This window comes from Vipera ursinii (assembly GCF_947247035.1).
Source record: "Vipera ursinii genome assembly, chromosome: 6".
Lineage (NCBI taxonomy): Eukaryota > Metazoa > Chordata > Lepidosauria > Squamata > Viperidae > Vipera > Vipera ursinii.
The window spans coordinates 16,548,919-16,565,883 of NC_139515.1; positions in this window are offsets into that span (position 1 = coordinate 16,548,919).

The window sequence follows — 16,965 nt, forward strand, 5'->3', positions numbered from 1 at the left end:
CCCAGGGGGAGATCCTTCTCTGTGGGCGCCCCGGAGCTATGGAACCAGTTACCGGTTGAGCTCCGGACGGCGCCCGATCTGCTCTCCTTTCGCCGCGATCTGAAAACATACTTGTTCGAGCAAGCCGGCCTGGCCTGAGGGGGGATTGGTGGGGGGTTTTTTATCATTTTTATTGGGGTTTTTACTATGTATCTATTGTATTTTAATCGGGCATGCATTTAATTATCTTTTAATTTTTGTACATTTCTGTGTTTTATTCTTGCCCTGTACACCGCCCTGAGTCCTCAGGGAGAAGGGCGGTATAGAAATATTAATAAATTAAATTAAATTAAATTAAATTAAATTAAATTAAATATATATATATATATGTTGTTAAGTATTGTCAAGTCTTTTGAATGCACCTTGCTAATTAAATCTTTCTTTCCTGTTTTGGCCTAACCCAAGGCTATCCACAGGATATAGTCACAACTTATGACAGCTCATTATTTGTGTAAATTATTCAAATTGCTAATAAAGAATTTAGGGAGGCTGATATGGCCATTTTGAACTTCTTATGTTCTCATCAGTCAGTCATACCCTTTATCTGAGATTCGAACCTGGGCTGATTATATATTAGGCAGTTGTTTATATACATGTGTGCTAGTCATTTCCAACTCTAGGGGCCGGTGCTCATCTCCGTTTCAAAGCCAGTGCTTGTCCAAGGACGTCTCCGTGGTCATGTGGCCGGCATGACTAGACGCCAAAGGCGCACGGAACGCTGTTACCTTCCCACCGGACTGGTCCTTATTTTTCTACTTGCATTTTTACATGCTTTTGAACTGCTAGGTTGGCAGAAGCTGGGACAAGTAACAGGCGGTCACTCTGTTACGTGGCACTCAGGATTCGACCCAGCAAACTGCCGACCATCTGATCGACAAGCTCAGCATCCTAACCCACTGAGCCACCGGGTCCCTATATATATATATATATATATATATATATATATATATATATATATATATATATATATATATATATATATATATGTATGTATGTATGTATGTATGTATGTATGTATGTATGTATGTATTTTCATTGCTCTCCACCCCCTTTTAATTGTGCCTCTCAAAATTGTCCAAATCAAACATTGACTTCACCTGCCCTCAGGGGCAGAAACCGAAGGGAAATTATATGCAAACCTTTAAATTATATTCTTTTGCAAGTGGCTTAGGTCACTTGAAAGACGTATTTGTTTCCTCAACACAGTCTAACTCAGAAGGGATACACAAAGAAAATAATATGGCAGGTTTAAAAACATGTCCCTTGCTCAGCTTTTTTTTTTTCAGAGAGAGAGTTGTGCTCCTCTGAATAGGATTAGGGTGACTATTTTGGCTTATGGCCCACCACACAGTTTCCTGACTCCCATGTTTCCACAGGAAAATCTCCAATGATGTAACTGGAATTGGGAATGTGGGGCTGAAAAATTCAGGTTTTTGTGCAGTTTGTTGATTCTAAGAGAAGAAAATTAGGGAATTTCTCTTCCCAGAACTCATAAGCGCTTGTCTCCACTATGGTAAAGGTAAAGTTAAGTTGCTAAGGTAAAGGTAAAGTTTCCCCCACACATGTGTTCTAGTTGTTTCCAACTCTAGGGGCTGGTGCTCATCTCCGTTTCAAAGCTAAAGAGCCAGCGCTTGTCCGAGGACGTCTCTGTGGTCATGTGGCCGGCATGACTAGACGCCAAAGGTGCACAGAGCACTGTTACCTTCCCACCGTAGTGGTCCCTATTTTTCTACTTGCATTTTTACGTGGTTTCGAACTGCTAGGTTGGCAGAAGCTGGGATGAGTAACAGGCACTCACTCTGTTACATGGCACTCAGGATTCGACCCACCAAACTGCCGACCATCTACTCGACAAGCTCAGTGTCCTAACCCATTGAGCCACCGCGTCCCTTTATATATCTTCGGCTTTGAAATGGAGATGAGCACCGGCCCCTAGAGTTGGAAATGACTAATACGCATGTGTGGGGGAAACTTTTCAGCCTAGCCCAAGGCCATCTACAGGAAGTAGCCACAGCAGTGGCAGCTCATATTTGTGTAAATGCTTGTTAACTACTTAGATTACCTTGCTAGGCCCCAAACATGGGACAAATCTTTATTTCCTGTTTCAGCCTAACCGAAGGCCATCGACAGGCAGTAGTCACAACAGTGACAGCTCATATTTGTGTAAATTTTAGATTGCTAACAATCCCTTTAATTCTTTGTTAGCAATCTAAAATTTACACACACACACACACACACATATATATATATATATCTGTGTGTGTTTGTGTGTGTGTGTGTGTGTACACACACACACCTACCTGATTTCAGTGCAGTGCAGGCATTGAGAACAACTGATAGTGTATCACAATTTAAATAATAAGAAATAGAAAGCTAGACTGCCCTCTCTTCTCTTCTCTTCTCTCTAATATTTATTTATTCATTTATTTTATGCCTTCAGATTAGTGTCGATTCCTGGAAACTGCCTGGAAAATCCCCTGCCATTTTCTGGGCAAGGGTTTTTCCAGAAATGGGTTTCCATTGCCTCCATCCTAGGAGAGAGGGAGAGAGAGAGAGAGAGAGAGAGAGAGAGAGAGAGAGAGAGAGGGAGGGAGGGAGGGAGGGAGGGAGGGAGGGAGGGAGGGAGGAGAGAGAGAGAGAGAGAGAGAGAGAGAGAGAGAGAGAGAGAGAGAGAGAGAGAGAGAGAGAGAGAGAGAGAGAGAGAGAGAGAGAGAGAGAGACTGGCCCAAGATCATTCAGTTACTTTTGTACCTAAGGTGGGATTAGAACTCACCGTCTCCTGGTTTCTAGCCTAAAGAAGGAAGTTTATACAGTATGAGTATTAACTCTGTTTTTTAAAATGCCAATGTTGTTAGTTGTTTACATTTCTATCCAAAACTAAATGTGACATTAATATACAACATCAAGCTATTTGTTGTACAATAAAGTTTAATGCTGTCTTAAGTTATTATTTTGTACTAAAGTCTCTGCTGCTTTGTTATTTATTAAAATAAAAGAAAACTGCCAGCTACATAGCAAAAAGAAAAAAAAGGAAGGGAAGGGAATTTGATTTCTAACCTCTTCCGTTTGTGCCTGTGCTAATTTGTTTATAAGCCTTTGTACCCCCTTAGAAGCCATACATGCATTGGGCCGTGTGTGTAGAGGTACCAGAAGGGAAGAGCTTGTTTTGTAGCAATGCAAAGTTGCTTTCATCATTTTGGGAGAAGTACTGGATTGTTTGGGTGCCCCTATATCTCACACAATTTCTCAAGTTTCACTAATGATTACAAATGAACCAAATATATATGAATCAGAGTTGACTCTGGATTGTACTCCTGTACTTGCAAGTTGTCACTAAATCAGAACACCAATTTTCTTTCTCGTATATGCAGAAACAAATTTAGATGATTACAAAGGAGATACTACAATACAATGCAATATAATACTTATAAAGATGATACAATAGAACTAAAGCTAAGTAAAGCAAATCTCTGCTACACAGAAAGTATAACATTGTGATATACAGTGCATTCAGAAAGTATTCACACACCCCCTTCACTTTTGTCAGTTTTGCTATGCTGCAGCCTGATTCTATAGTTGTTGACATTGTGACTTGACTTGAATCCTATTGAACATCTCTGGAGGGACCTGAAAATGGCTGTCCACCAATGGTCGCCATCAAACCTGACTGAGCTTGAGAGAGTTTGCAAGGAAGAATGGCAGAAAATCCCCCAATCCAGGTGTGCAAAGCTTGTTGCATGATACCTCAAAAGACTCAAGGCTGTAATTGCTGCCAAAGGTTCTTCAACAAAATACTGAATGACAAGTCTGAATATTTATGCCACTGTGATATCAGGGTTTTTTTAATAAATTTATATACATTTCTACAATTCTGTTTTCACTTTGTCATGATGGGGTACTGAATGTACATTAATGAGAAAAATGAATTTTAAGAACTGTAGAATCAGGCTGCAGCATAACAAAACTGACAAAAGTGAAGGGGGTCTGAATACTTTCTGAAGGCACTGTATAGTTGTCAAATATATCCAAAGAGGATTCAGATATCCATTTAATATCACACTAAAACATGTAATTTTAGAAGTGCCTTATGCATTGTGTGAAATAAATGAAAATTGCCATCTGGTTTGAAAGTCTACATTTATTTCCCTGCATTTCAGTCCACCAATTACCATAATCAAAGAGTCAAACAGATTAAGTATTTTCCGTTTTCCTACAGCATATCTTAAAGGGTTTATGGGTGTTGTGAATCTCTGTGACCAGCTTAAGCATGGTTAAAGAACCGACCATTATGTAGAAGTGAAAATCAATACTTGCTCTTATTAACATTGCAATTATTCCTGTAGACAAGAGGAGACATCAGATTCCAACACCTGTGCACATTTTAATTTATAGCAGTTCCTTAAATCTTAGGCTGCTACATATGTTCTGTTCACAGGTGGGTACATGCAATACATCTGCCAAATCAAGGTGCTGCTTAGAGTATTGGTTTAACAAGGTGCTGAAATGCAGAGGTCTGTGAATCTTAAGGACACAAAGAAAATGGACTTTTCCCTGCTCCCCAACCCCCCAAAAAGAAAGAAAACAGAAAAAAGATTCCCTCATACATAAATGTCCTCAGAAATTTTCAAATAATGAAATCTGCAGAGGTGAATTAAATGAAGCTAGCTAGCTCCATTGCATAAATTTTCTTTCTGTCTCATTCTTACAGACAATAAGGTCTGGCATAGGAATGATTAGTCAATGAAATGCTTCAATCTGTTTTACATGAAGATCTTTCTTAGTGTACTAATTTTGAAATAATACAAGCAGATATATATATGGATAATGTAAAAATTATTCCACTGAGTGTAGAACTAAATATTTCATTGGTCCTGAATATGTCATATTATTTCTTTCTTCTATTTTCTTTTGTATATTTTACTTTTGTTATTGGGATTTTTAAACTACCCAATTTTCCTTTTTTTCTATTGTCTTTATTTTTTTTGTTTTATTTTAGATTAAGGAATTGAATAATTTATTGGAATAATGTAACTACTATACCCAATTCAGTATAATGTTTAAAGACACTGGGCTAGAAATGGGGAGACTGAATTCTAGTTCTGCCTTAGGCACAAAGTCAGCTGGAGATGTTGGGCCATTTGCTCCTTCTCAGTCTTAAGAAGGAGGAAATGGCAAAAACCCCCACCGAAAAATCTTACCAAAAACACTAGTCTAGGCAATCTCCAGTCTTGAAGGCATACCCAGACACACTCAGAACACATGACAAAATGATGACTAATAGTGGTATCAATACTACTTGGGTATTCTGGTGTTAATTTAAAACAAACGCACAAGCAAAGAAAACACATTTGTTGTTGTTGTTGTTGTTAGCTGCGAAGTCATGTCCGACTCATCGCGACCCTATGGACAACGTTCCTCCAGGCCTTCCTGTCTTCCACCATCTTCTGGAGTCCATTTAAGCTCACGCCTACTGCTTCAGTGACTCCATCCAGCCACCTCATTCTCTGTCATCCCCTTCTTCTCTTGCCCTCAACCTTTCCCAGCATTAGGGTCTTCTCCAGTGAGTCCTTCTTTCTCATTAGGTGGCAAAGTATTTGAGTTTTAGCTTCAAGATCTGGCCTTCTAAAGAGCAGTCAGGATTGATCTCCTCTAGGACTGACCGGTTTGATCGCCTTGCAGTCCAAGGACTCGCAGGAGTCTTCTCCAGCACCACAGTTCAAAGGCCTCAATTCTTTGGCGCTCAGCCTTTCTTATGGTCCAACTTTCACTGCCATACATTGCAACTGGGAAGACCATAGCCTTGACTATAGGCACTTTTGTCGACAGAAGAAACACATAAAAATCTCCAATTCACCAATTTTAAGAAAGAAGTTGACTGTGGTAACATTATTTGACTTGTAATGAAAATCACAGTTTTTTAAGAATAAGAAAACCTTCAACAACTGGTGTGCAAACTGCGTTCTTGAAAAAAAATAATGGCCAATTAAATTCTTGGGTTTTTTGAGAAGCAGTGCAAAAGGTATTCATTGACAACACTGTCGATGTGGCTAAGATTTATCATATTGTGTCTATCGCCAAATTGGTGAATTCATTCTGTGATACTTTGTAAATTCAGGTAGAATTTAGATACTTACAACTATTTACCCAAAATTAAAGAAACATTTAACTAAAATAAGTAGTCAAAAAAGATTAAGAAAAAAAGTTGCAAATTGCTTACATCTACACTATCCATTGATACTAAGGTCATTCAAAGCATACATACGTGTGTGTGCGAGTGTGTAAGTGTATAGACATACACACATATATTTACAAAAAATTGAAAGAAAGATAAAAAGTAATGCAAACTAAGAAAAAAGAAAGACATCAAAGACAAAGCTAAAAATGCAAATAAGGAAAAAAGGTAAATGAAAACTAGAAAGTAGCTTCTGATCTTCATTACAACAGTTATGAATACAATGATGAATTATCTCTTGTGCCATGATTACAACGTAGCTTTATTTTTTTCTATGACCTATTCTGTCTAATTATCAAAATAAATAAATAAATAAATAAAAATCCACAGAGGTTTCCACTCAGCAATAAATGTAGATATTGTCTTTTTTTCTCTGATCAAAGAAGGCAATTTAGTCATCTCAGCAAATACCCACCATCCTTACATTGTGGATAATGACAAATGTTTCCATTTTTGTTTATACAATAATCTGCAGTTATTATGTACAAAACAAACTTCCAAAACTTTTTGTGACTGTGCATCAATCCTAAAAGAAAAATCTCTAGTTTCAATTGTATTTTAATATTTAAAATCCTCTGAATCAGTATCCAGAATATCCTACCTTTTTCACATGTCTAGCAAACATGATAAAGCATTCCTTCTTGTAGTTTTATATTTGCAGAAAAACACAAAATAAAGTTTCCTCTAAATCTAATCTAATCTAATCTAATCTAATCTAATCTAATCTAATCTAATCTAATCTAATCTAATCTAATTATACATCTGGCCCCATTTTGCCAAACGTATCCCATCTATCTGGTCCATGCATCTAAAGAGATCCTGCTGAGGGACCATCATCTTTGGGAGATTCTCAGAATTTGAGTGATGAGACAGATCTTCCTCTGACCATACCATACCATGAGAAAGGCGACCCCTAAAGGTGCAAATGGCACCTTCTCACTCTTCAAAAGATTGTTATAATGTCCCTTTTCAGCAAGCATTCAGCTTCAATTGACTGATTGTGAGTGAATATATATCTATATATTATTTGCACATTTTAGGCCTGAGGTTCTGGCTCAATTTTTTTTCTTTTAATTTGTATCCTGTCAAAAGTCATGGGAATAGGCTAATTACCAAACAGGAAGAATAAATGAATGTCCTGCATTTGGAAACAGGAGAAAGAATTATCAAGTGAAAGAATGATCAAGTACAGAAGCAGCTGTTGCATCTCTCAACATCTCCCAGTTTTATGACAGAGCGGAGAAGATGGCATAAGGCACAGTGCAATGCCAATAACTTCATTGTACACTGCTGTAAATGATCACAGGGAATTACTTGGAGAAAAGGAGGAAGAGCTGCTACCAAGGCACTTGTGAATACCCAGCAGGTATTGATGCATGTGTTTTGACAAATATATGTGGATGTCTTCATGGATGGAAAGATGTCTTTATCTTTCTATCTGTACATTTGTATATAGTGACAATGGCATACATCAAGAATTTCTCCTTTCAAGGCCAACTTTGTCATTTTGTTTCTCAGGCAATCTTTGGCTCATTTTCCTCCCAAATAAACAATCAGAGGTATGGTATGGTATGGTATGGTATGGTATGGTATGGTATGGTATGGTATGGTATGGTATGGTATGGTGTGGTGTGGTGTGGTGTGGTGTGGTGTGGTGTGGTGTGGTGTGGTGTGGTGTGGTGTGGTGTGGTGTGGTATAGTATAGTATAGTATAGTATAGTATAGTATAGTATAGTATAGTATAGTATAGTATAGTATAGTATAGTATAGTATAGTCAGGGCTTTTTTTGTCATAGAATGCCCAGTACGGAGTTCCGGCACCTTTTTTGGATGGAACCTTGTAGGGTAGGCAAGGTGGGTTGTATGACATGTGTGAGTTCCGGCACCTTTTTATTTTACAAAAAAAGCACTGAGTATAGTATTATGGAATGTTGAGATCCATTGTCATGAATGCTGGAAAACATTTTTAAATGCAATTATGATTGACAATCCACCAAATGCTTTTTTGTATGCAAATACTATCTTATTTTAATATGGCTCATATGGAAATAATGTTTGATGAATTACAGAGAGAGAGAGAGAGAGAGAGAGAGAGATCTATATCTATATCTATATCTATATCTATATCTATATCTATATCTATATCTATATCTATATCTATATCTATCTATATCTATATCTATATCTATATCTATATCTATATCTATATCTATATCTATATCTATATCTATATCTATATCTATATCTATATCTATATCTATATCTATATCTATATCTATATCTATATCTATATCTATATCTATATCTATATCTATATCTATATCTATCTATCTATCTATCTATCTATCTATCTATCTATCTATCTATCTAAATATAGATAGATAGATAGATAGATAGATAGATAGATAGATAGATAGATAGATAGATAGATAGATAGATCAGTGACCAGTTTCAAAGTATGAACTTCTGAAAAGAGGGTCTGCATGGTTTCTGCTCTTGTATACCCCAATGACCTAGTTTTGAATAAAAGCAATTTGAATAACTTCGTCAAAGTACCCTATGTTTCTGCAAGGTCTGGAAGGCGGTTTGATTAAAATAATCAGCTCCGAATAGTTTGGGACTAAAATATGATTGCACTTTTTAAGATTCTTGTTAATGCTTGATTTCCATGAGTGATGTGGAGGAAGTGTTCATGTCAATGCTACTCCACAGCAGAAAAGATTCTATGGAAAGGCGAAAGAAGTCATTATAGTGCAAGCTTATCAAACCCACAGGGTACAATAATGGCTCTAAGTTGGGACCTGAAATGGAATGAGCCAATAATTACTAAAGAGAATGGGGATTATTCAGCCTGAAGATAGTGAGATAAAGGAATATCATAATCATAGACAGAAGAAAAACGGGCCATAAGAGCTCATGCCTGATAAACTACATTATTTTAAAGTCAGCCTCTTTTTAAGTCATCCAATTATATCAATAAGAATTGAACAAACCACAGGAGACAAGATGTTAAAAGCAGAATGGATTTTACATAATGCTGTCATAGTGCAGCTCTATGGAGACACCCAAGTTTTCATCTTTAGAGGAAGGAAATGAGGAAATGAGACAATGTAATAAAGAATTAAGAAAGAATGATTTGTGAAACAATAGTTTGCAGCACTGTTTCTATGAGAACAGTTTAAGGATTTAGTACAGGTCTTTGTTGTGTGTGTGTGTGTGTGTGAGAGAGAGAGAGAGAGAGAGAGAGAGAGAGAGAGAGAGAGAGAGAGAGAGAGAGAGAGAGAGAGAGAGAGAGTTTTCTCCATTTCTACTATAAAAGATTTTCATCCTTTCTTAGTGAGAAAGAGGGTTAACAGTATAATTATTCTGTATACATTAGAATATATTACTTTTACCTTTTTTTAAAAAAGGGCTGTCAGATGTATTTTGTTCAAATCATTATCTTCTTGTGACAGAGCTTGATAGCAATGGGAAATTCCACAGAATACAAGACACCTTCCAACCATCTACACTCCAATTCCCAATGGCAATTCTAATTTCTAGGAATGTGATTTCCCCCTTCCCTCTCTACTTCAACTTTCTTGACCTTTGGGAAATGATAATTCCATTGGAAATGTGGAGATGCAAAGACTACCTGATATACCTGAGCATTTTAGAGGGTCATAAGAGCATCCAGCCATGCCATTGGACTGGCAAAGCAAGCCATATTCATGAAAATATGGTAAGAGACTGAGCTGCTAATTGCAACCTTCAGAACTCTGAACTAATTTATTTATAAAGGGGAGAAATGTCAAAGGAATGTCAAACTCCAAATGCACCAAACAGGTAGAAAAAAAAGACCAGTTGATTTATTACGCTTTCTGCATCAGTGACATTTGTCATATGGTCTAAAAGAAGGAATATTTAGCACAGCCTTATTTGCCTACTTAGTTCTATGGCAAGTGTCTGCAAGAAAAAATGAGACAGTCAAGGCTAACAATGCAACAGTGCTCTCTGGTGGCATGAAACAAAGGTACTTTAACCTTTGTAGAAAACTCACATGCAGTATGTTGTCTAGCGCATAAGTCCCTGAAGACAGATAAGTGACAGAAAGTCTCAACATGTTCCCCAGAGATAAGAAGAAAGGCCATAAACACCTTTCAACCCGGTAAAGCATGAAATGAGGATCTTGGCTTAGCAAAAGTAATGTTAATACATATTTAAAACCCATGCACACATATAATTACAAATTGATGTTCATGTGATGTGGCTGTACCTTAAGATTACTATAATTTCCGCATGTAATTCCTATGTGTGATATTTTGTTTAAAATGTGAAAGAAAGAGAATACATTGGCAGTCTTTTATTTTTGAATGGAGGCATGGACATTAAAATTTAAAGATGACAGTATGGCGATAAAATGCTTGACTGCGGAAACATAGAATTTAATAATGAACATGGGGAGGCAATTACAAAACAGAAAGAAAGAAAGAAAAGAAACTTGCAAAAAATGTTTAGTGGTAAATAGCTATTTCATTTCTTTCCTATTTATTTATGTTATTTACTTTAAAGCTCCTTAAGAAAAGGGAAAAAAAAGAAAGGAAGAAAGGGAAGAAAAGGAAAAGTATTCAATATCCCTAAAATTATTATTTTTATAATCACATTAAAGGTAAATGTAAAGGTTCCCCCGCACATGCGTGCTAGTCATTTCCAACTCTAGGGGGCGGTGCTCATCTCCGTTTCAAAGCTGAAGAGCCAGCGCTTGTCCGATGATGTCTCCGTGGTCATGTGGCTGGCATGACTAGATGCCAAAGGCACACGGAACGCTGTTACCTTCCCACCGGAGTGGTCCCTATTTTTCTACTTGCATTTTTACATGCTTTCGAACTGCTAGGTTGGCAGAAGCTGGGACAAGTAACAGGCGCTCACTCTGTTACGCGGCACTCAGGATTCAAACTACCAACCTTCTGATCGACAAGCTCAGCGTCCTAACCCACTGAGCCACCGCGTCCCTTGTATAATCACATTAGATTGTGACAATATAAACATACAATATAACAGTTTATCATTTTAAGAAATAATATTAGAATCAAATCAGTGGCTGACAGCAACCTCCTAAATCATAAGAATTAAAAGTAGTCTTACATTAATCTGAAACTGTTCATCCTTATAACTGTGGCCAATACAATAAATTGTGGTGGTTTTAAACCTTTTTAATTAAAAAACAAACAAACAAACTTTGCATGTGGAATCTCACTATGCATTTATTTCAGTAATAGAATATGAAACGAGGCCCTGTAGAATATATTTTTAAATGAAATTAGGCTGCATTTCTGCTTTCTCTGGAACTCTAATGACATTTACCTTACTGAGAAATGTGAGAACCATTTGTTCTGGTGAGAAAATACATTGCTGTAAACAGAAATAGTTTTCCACCAATGGAAAAGAGCGTAGTGATTATCCATTTCAGCAACACCTCCTCTGTTGTCCTCAAAGGCTTTTTTGGAGGTTTCCCCTCCTCTTCACAGTAGGTTGGAGGGCAGGCAGAAGACCAAATGGCATTAGATTCCATCCTTTGAGGGAGAAAATTGAGCTGTTGTTTTTGTTATACTGCAATGGTGCAGAAAGGGAAGGGTCTTTGGATATATTTTTTTCTTCAATCAGATTTGTAAAGAGAAAACTCTTTGGTCAACCTAAAAGATTCCAGGAGCATTGATTTAAAAGATTCATAAGTTGTTTGGCAGATTATTAATATTATTTTTTAAAAAGTAAGCAATTCAGCCTTGGATTGGAATGGAAAGTATAACATTCTCCTCCCTGAAAACTGAAGCAGCTTTTTGGATGAGAAGCAAACCATTTTCAAAGAAAAAAACGAAGGAAGTTAAGCTGCCTTTTGGAAAAAAGCACTTTTGGAACAATCATAGCCTGGATGATTGACCATCACCACAGATATTCTCGCTGCAATTTTTAAAACAGACCCTAATTGGCTGTTCCCAATTTCTCACTGTTTTCTTTGTGAAAACAGGTGATATTTGGAACCTTTTATATGTCTACCTGGGATTGATATCCATTGGAGTCAGTGAAATTTACCTCTACTATATCCAGTCTGCATAACTGTGGGTCAGACACATCCCAATTGCATGTTTCATGTGATTGGATAGGAAGCTCTGAACACTACAGTAACGTGGAAGAGAAAGCAACCAAGAGGGAGAGAAAGAGGATGAATGTGTGAAATATTATGTTCTTAAGTCCAAATCTCTTATTGGGGAAAAAAAAAAGAACTTCTGTAGTTTGGCCAATTGTTGATGAGTAGGTTGGTGATGTGTGAAGCCAAAATGTATAATCTTCTCCTACCCATGGGAGATGGGTTATTTTGGGTGACTTGAATCTCCTATGTTTACAGCTAGTAATGGTATATTAGAAGCACTTTATTGCTGGTTTTAAAATATGGAATAATATGGAAAGAGACTTGGGTAGTTAAATATGAGATAAAAAAGCAAAAGCAAAGCAAAACAAAAAGTATTTGAGCTAATAGGAGTTACTAAGAAGCTAGAAAATGCCCTTCATTTCCCCAATTAGGATGCATATGATCAAAAATGAGCTGGTAGGAGAAAATGAATAAGTGTTCAAAGTTGGATTGGCAGCTGAAGGGCAAACTTCTCATTGGTGTAAACTCCTCATTTGTTCTTACTGAGCAAAGGCAGGGATGAGACTGCAGCCTTATTTTAATTAAAGTAGATTAATGATGTTGAATATTACAAATGGTAGACCAGAGTCTCTGAAGCTAGAAAAATGAGGTGTAATTTAAAAGCCCCCTAAGGGAATTCTACTTTGTGGAGGGCAGACAAGGTTTTCTACAAGGAAATGTTAGGTTATGTCAAAGATTATATAAAAGGAGGCAATAACTACAGGATGTTATTATCATATATTGGTTTATGGCACCCTAAAGTATGAGCAGGACTCTGCCAAGAGGTTAAAATAATGGTATCCTTATTCAAAATGTTAAACATCTAATACTACTATATGCAAAATGAAGGGTTATACTGCTACATTGCCTTCAAACATGATTGAACATTCTGTCTAGTTCTTAAAACCCAATTTTAGTTCAGAATCCAATTTAATTTTAGAATTTTTTTTGTTTCTTCTATCAAATTGTACATTGCTGAAAGTGTATATGAGTTTTCTATTCTCCTCTTTCACTAGTGATGCAAAATCTCTGATACAATGTACAACTGAGATCTTACCCATTGGTTGGAATTAATATGTGAATGTGGCCTTGGATCAGTTCACACCAAAGTTAACTCTCAGTTTTTGGGGAGTTCTGGGAGACGAAGTGTCCTAAGAGATGCCTGGAGTAACTTAGAGGAAGACAAAGAATGAGTTTGACTGAGGACAGGTAACAACTTTTTATTAGGGACTGTCTTGTGGTGGGATAAAAGTAGTAAAACCTACTTATTTTCTGCCCTCATTGTATCCACACACTGGGGACACTGTTTCAAGTGATTTGAACCTTTTTGCATAAAGAAGGATTAGAAGATCCATTTCAGGGATGTTGTAAAAATGATACTGTGCAACTGATAGATAATGTCACTCAAATGGAGCCAGATTCCATTTGTGCAAATCTTTTAGATGTGACTAGTGTCTAGTCTTGTCTGTTTAACTGAGTTACTCCTGTGGAAATTAACAGGGTCCTTGAGATGTTAAGTTTTATCAAGTGTGTTGGATCCATGTCCGTCTTAGTTCATTATGGCCTCCCAGGAGGGGTCATATGGCTGGGTTCAAAGAGTCGTTGATGTCTTTTTGCAAGGGAGGATGGTTCTGCTTGCCTTGAAAGAGGTTATGGCTGATTGCCTTCTCAGGAGGCCATTGTTGGACCTGGTGGTATTGGACAATTTTCATCCAGTCCTCAAACTTTCCTTGATCTCTTGGCAGATTCACATCATCACTCATAGTATCTATCTGGAAAATTTGAAGGGTTGGGGGCTTATTTCTTTATTTATTTGTATCCCACCGTTATTATTTTTACAAAAAAAATAATGGTATTTTCCCCCATTTTATTTCACTTATTTTAGTTTAATGGAATCCTTTGTTTTTATTTTCTCTACTGCTCAGAATTTCCTGGGTAAATAGAATATCCTAAATATGGAATAATAACATATATAAAATAAATAAATGGAAAAATTGTATTTCTGAACATTTTTTACAACTGGGATCCAAAATTGCTTTGCTTGTACATTATAGAGAAGACTAGATGATATCAGCAACCTTGTATCCTCCAAATGTTTCGCATTCTTCTTCCCATGAACTCCATCCAGCATTATAGGACCAGCAGTCCAAATATCTAATGGGTATGAGATAATGTATCCTAGCACTGAACACTACATAAGAGGAAAAATAAAGGCAATTATATTCTTCACAGTATGAAAAGCTTATTGGGAATACTGAGACCAGAACTTTCAGAGCAAGGAGACACATAGAAAAATTGAGAGAAATGCTATATCTTAATCAAGTTCAGTGTGATCAGGAGATGATCACTTCAAGTATTAATTAATGAATTAATTAACATGTCAGATTTGGAGACCACACATCTCAGTCATACAGTCATTCTGGGAGACATACAATTAAAAACATAAAAAACCATATAAAATTTTATGTTTTAATAGCAGACAGTTAAAGCAAGAATAGATCATTTAAAGAAAATCAGGGGGGTGGCCTTCAACGCACTAACCAACCCCAAGGTTGTTTGCTACTCTGTAAGCCTTAAGTGAGTCAGCCAAGCCAGGTATTCAAAGACCAGGAGAATGGAGCCTTTAGCTAAAGCTAGTCCTCTGATGTGCTATTTTGTTCCTCATTATGTGTTCTTCCAATAAAGAAATAAGTCCTGCAGAAAGTTCCCATAACTTTTCAGATGAATTCTAGTCACAGACCAGAATTTACTTGCTTGTTTTTATCTCTAATCTAAGTCAAGGTGTTGTTTCTTAACTTCAAAGCTTGACCTAATTCACCATGATAGATCAGGCATTAGCTTGCTAAAAAGATAGCTTCTTCACTTCTTCTCATACATAGATACTTGCCATAGATACTTGCCAAAAGTTGAATCTGCTGTTTTAGTCTAAATGTTTACAGAAATCCTGCTGTGACACCTCAGTCCCCTTAAGATGGCTACAATCCAATTTCAAATAATTTGTAAAAGTTGTTTCTAAATAAAGTATGCTCTACTCTTCTTTTGCAGTCAGCTTTCTGATCTGGACAAAGTTAAGGGTCTGACAACAAATATTTTAATTAAAAAGTTGTCCTTTAATGTAGACTCATTTTATGATTTTTGTTTATTAAAGTTGCATGCTGCCTGAATTTCAACAACTCTGGTGCTGATCTTTAACAAAATCCACTCATCCTTCAGTAACACCAGCAATTTTGGGTTCTACTTGCTAATTTTGAATTTGTTCTACAGATAAGTAAAAATAAATCTGGGAAAATATGGAAATAAGGCTTCTAGTTTTGTTTCTCCACACTTTTCCTCCAAAAGCAAATGGTAGCAAAGAGCTACCATTCCAGGAATTTCTTTGCTTCCACTTCAACTATTCAGCATTTGCATAGTTCAACTATATTAAATATCAATAATAAATCTGTGCCGTACTTGTTACTGCATACATTTTTCCATTTTCTGCCTTTTTCTGAGTATGTGAGAAAACAAAAGTTCATATAATTATGGATAACTAGAGACAAATGATATGTGGCAGCACAATGTCAAATTCACACATTTCACAAAAGAGCTGCTCAATACAGTAGCAAATCAAATAAAGTCTCTGTTTTCATATTGTCTCAAAATTGTTTCGGGTTATATTAATGTCTTGTGTTGGAAAAGCTGTCAAGACTTTGCACTATACTTCTCGTGAAACGGATGCTGTCACTCAAATATCTTGCCTGCTGATAATGGAAGAGAGCAATGGGTGTTTGAGAGTTATTTGTTATTGAAGTTCTGTTCAGCCCTCATGTTAATCCACTAAGCTGCTTGAACTTTAGTAACCAGACATAGTCTGTGTAATATCCTGATAAAAGGTAGCAACTACAAAATACATTTTTATCTTCTTAGGGAATTATCAGTGTTCTTGATTTCCCTATTCTTTTTTGAAGTGCTGATATTATGACTACCACAAATAGTTATAATTAATACATTTGGCTTATTGAATTTAGTATTATTTAATAATGATCCATAAAAGGGATACTTGTCCTATTCCTTAGTCCAGGGGTGTCAAACTCAATTTCATTGAGGGCCGCATCAGCATTGCAGTTGTCCTCAGGGGGCTGGGTGGGTATGGCCTGGGTGGGCGTGGCCTACTGGGTGGGCGTGGCTAGAGAGTGTATGGCCTACTGGGTGGGCATGGCCAGCTCTACATTGTTCGCATCAAGGCTGCCTATGGGGGCCTGGGCAGGAGTGGGACAGATCTGAGGATCTCTGGCAGAAGGAGGGTCTCTGGGCCAGGGACAAGGCAGTGGGGGCCGTTCCCTCACTGTTTCCAGGATGGCTTCGCGGGCCACATGAAACCACTTCGCGGGCCGGATCTGGCCCCCGGGCCTTGTGTTTGACATGTCTGCCTTAGTCTAATAGAACAGCATAATGATTGCTGATAGAGACATATTGGATTTGCTTACAAAGATGCTCATATGTAACACATACTAAATTAAAAACTCTTTAGAACCAGTTTGGTCTAAGT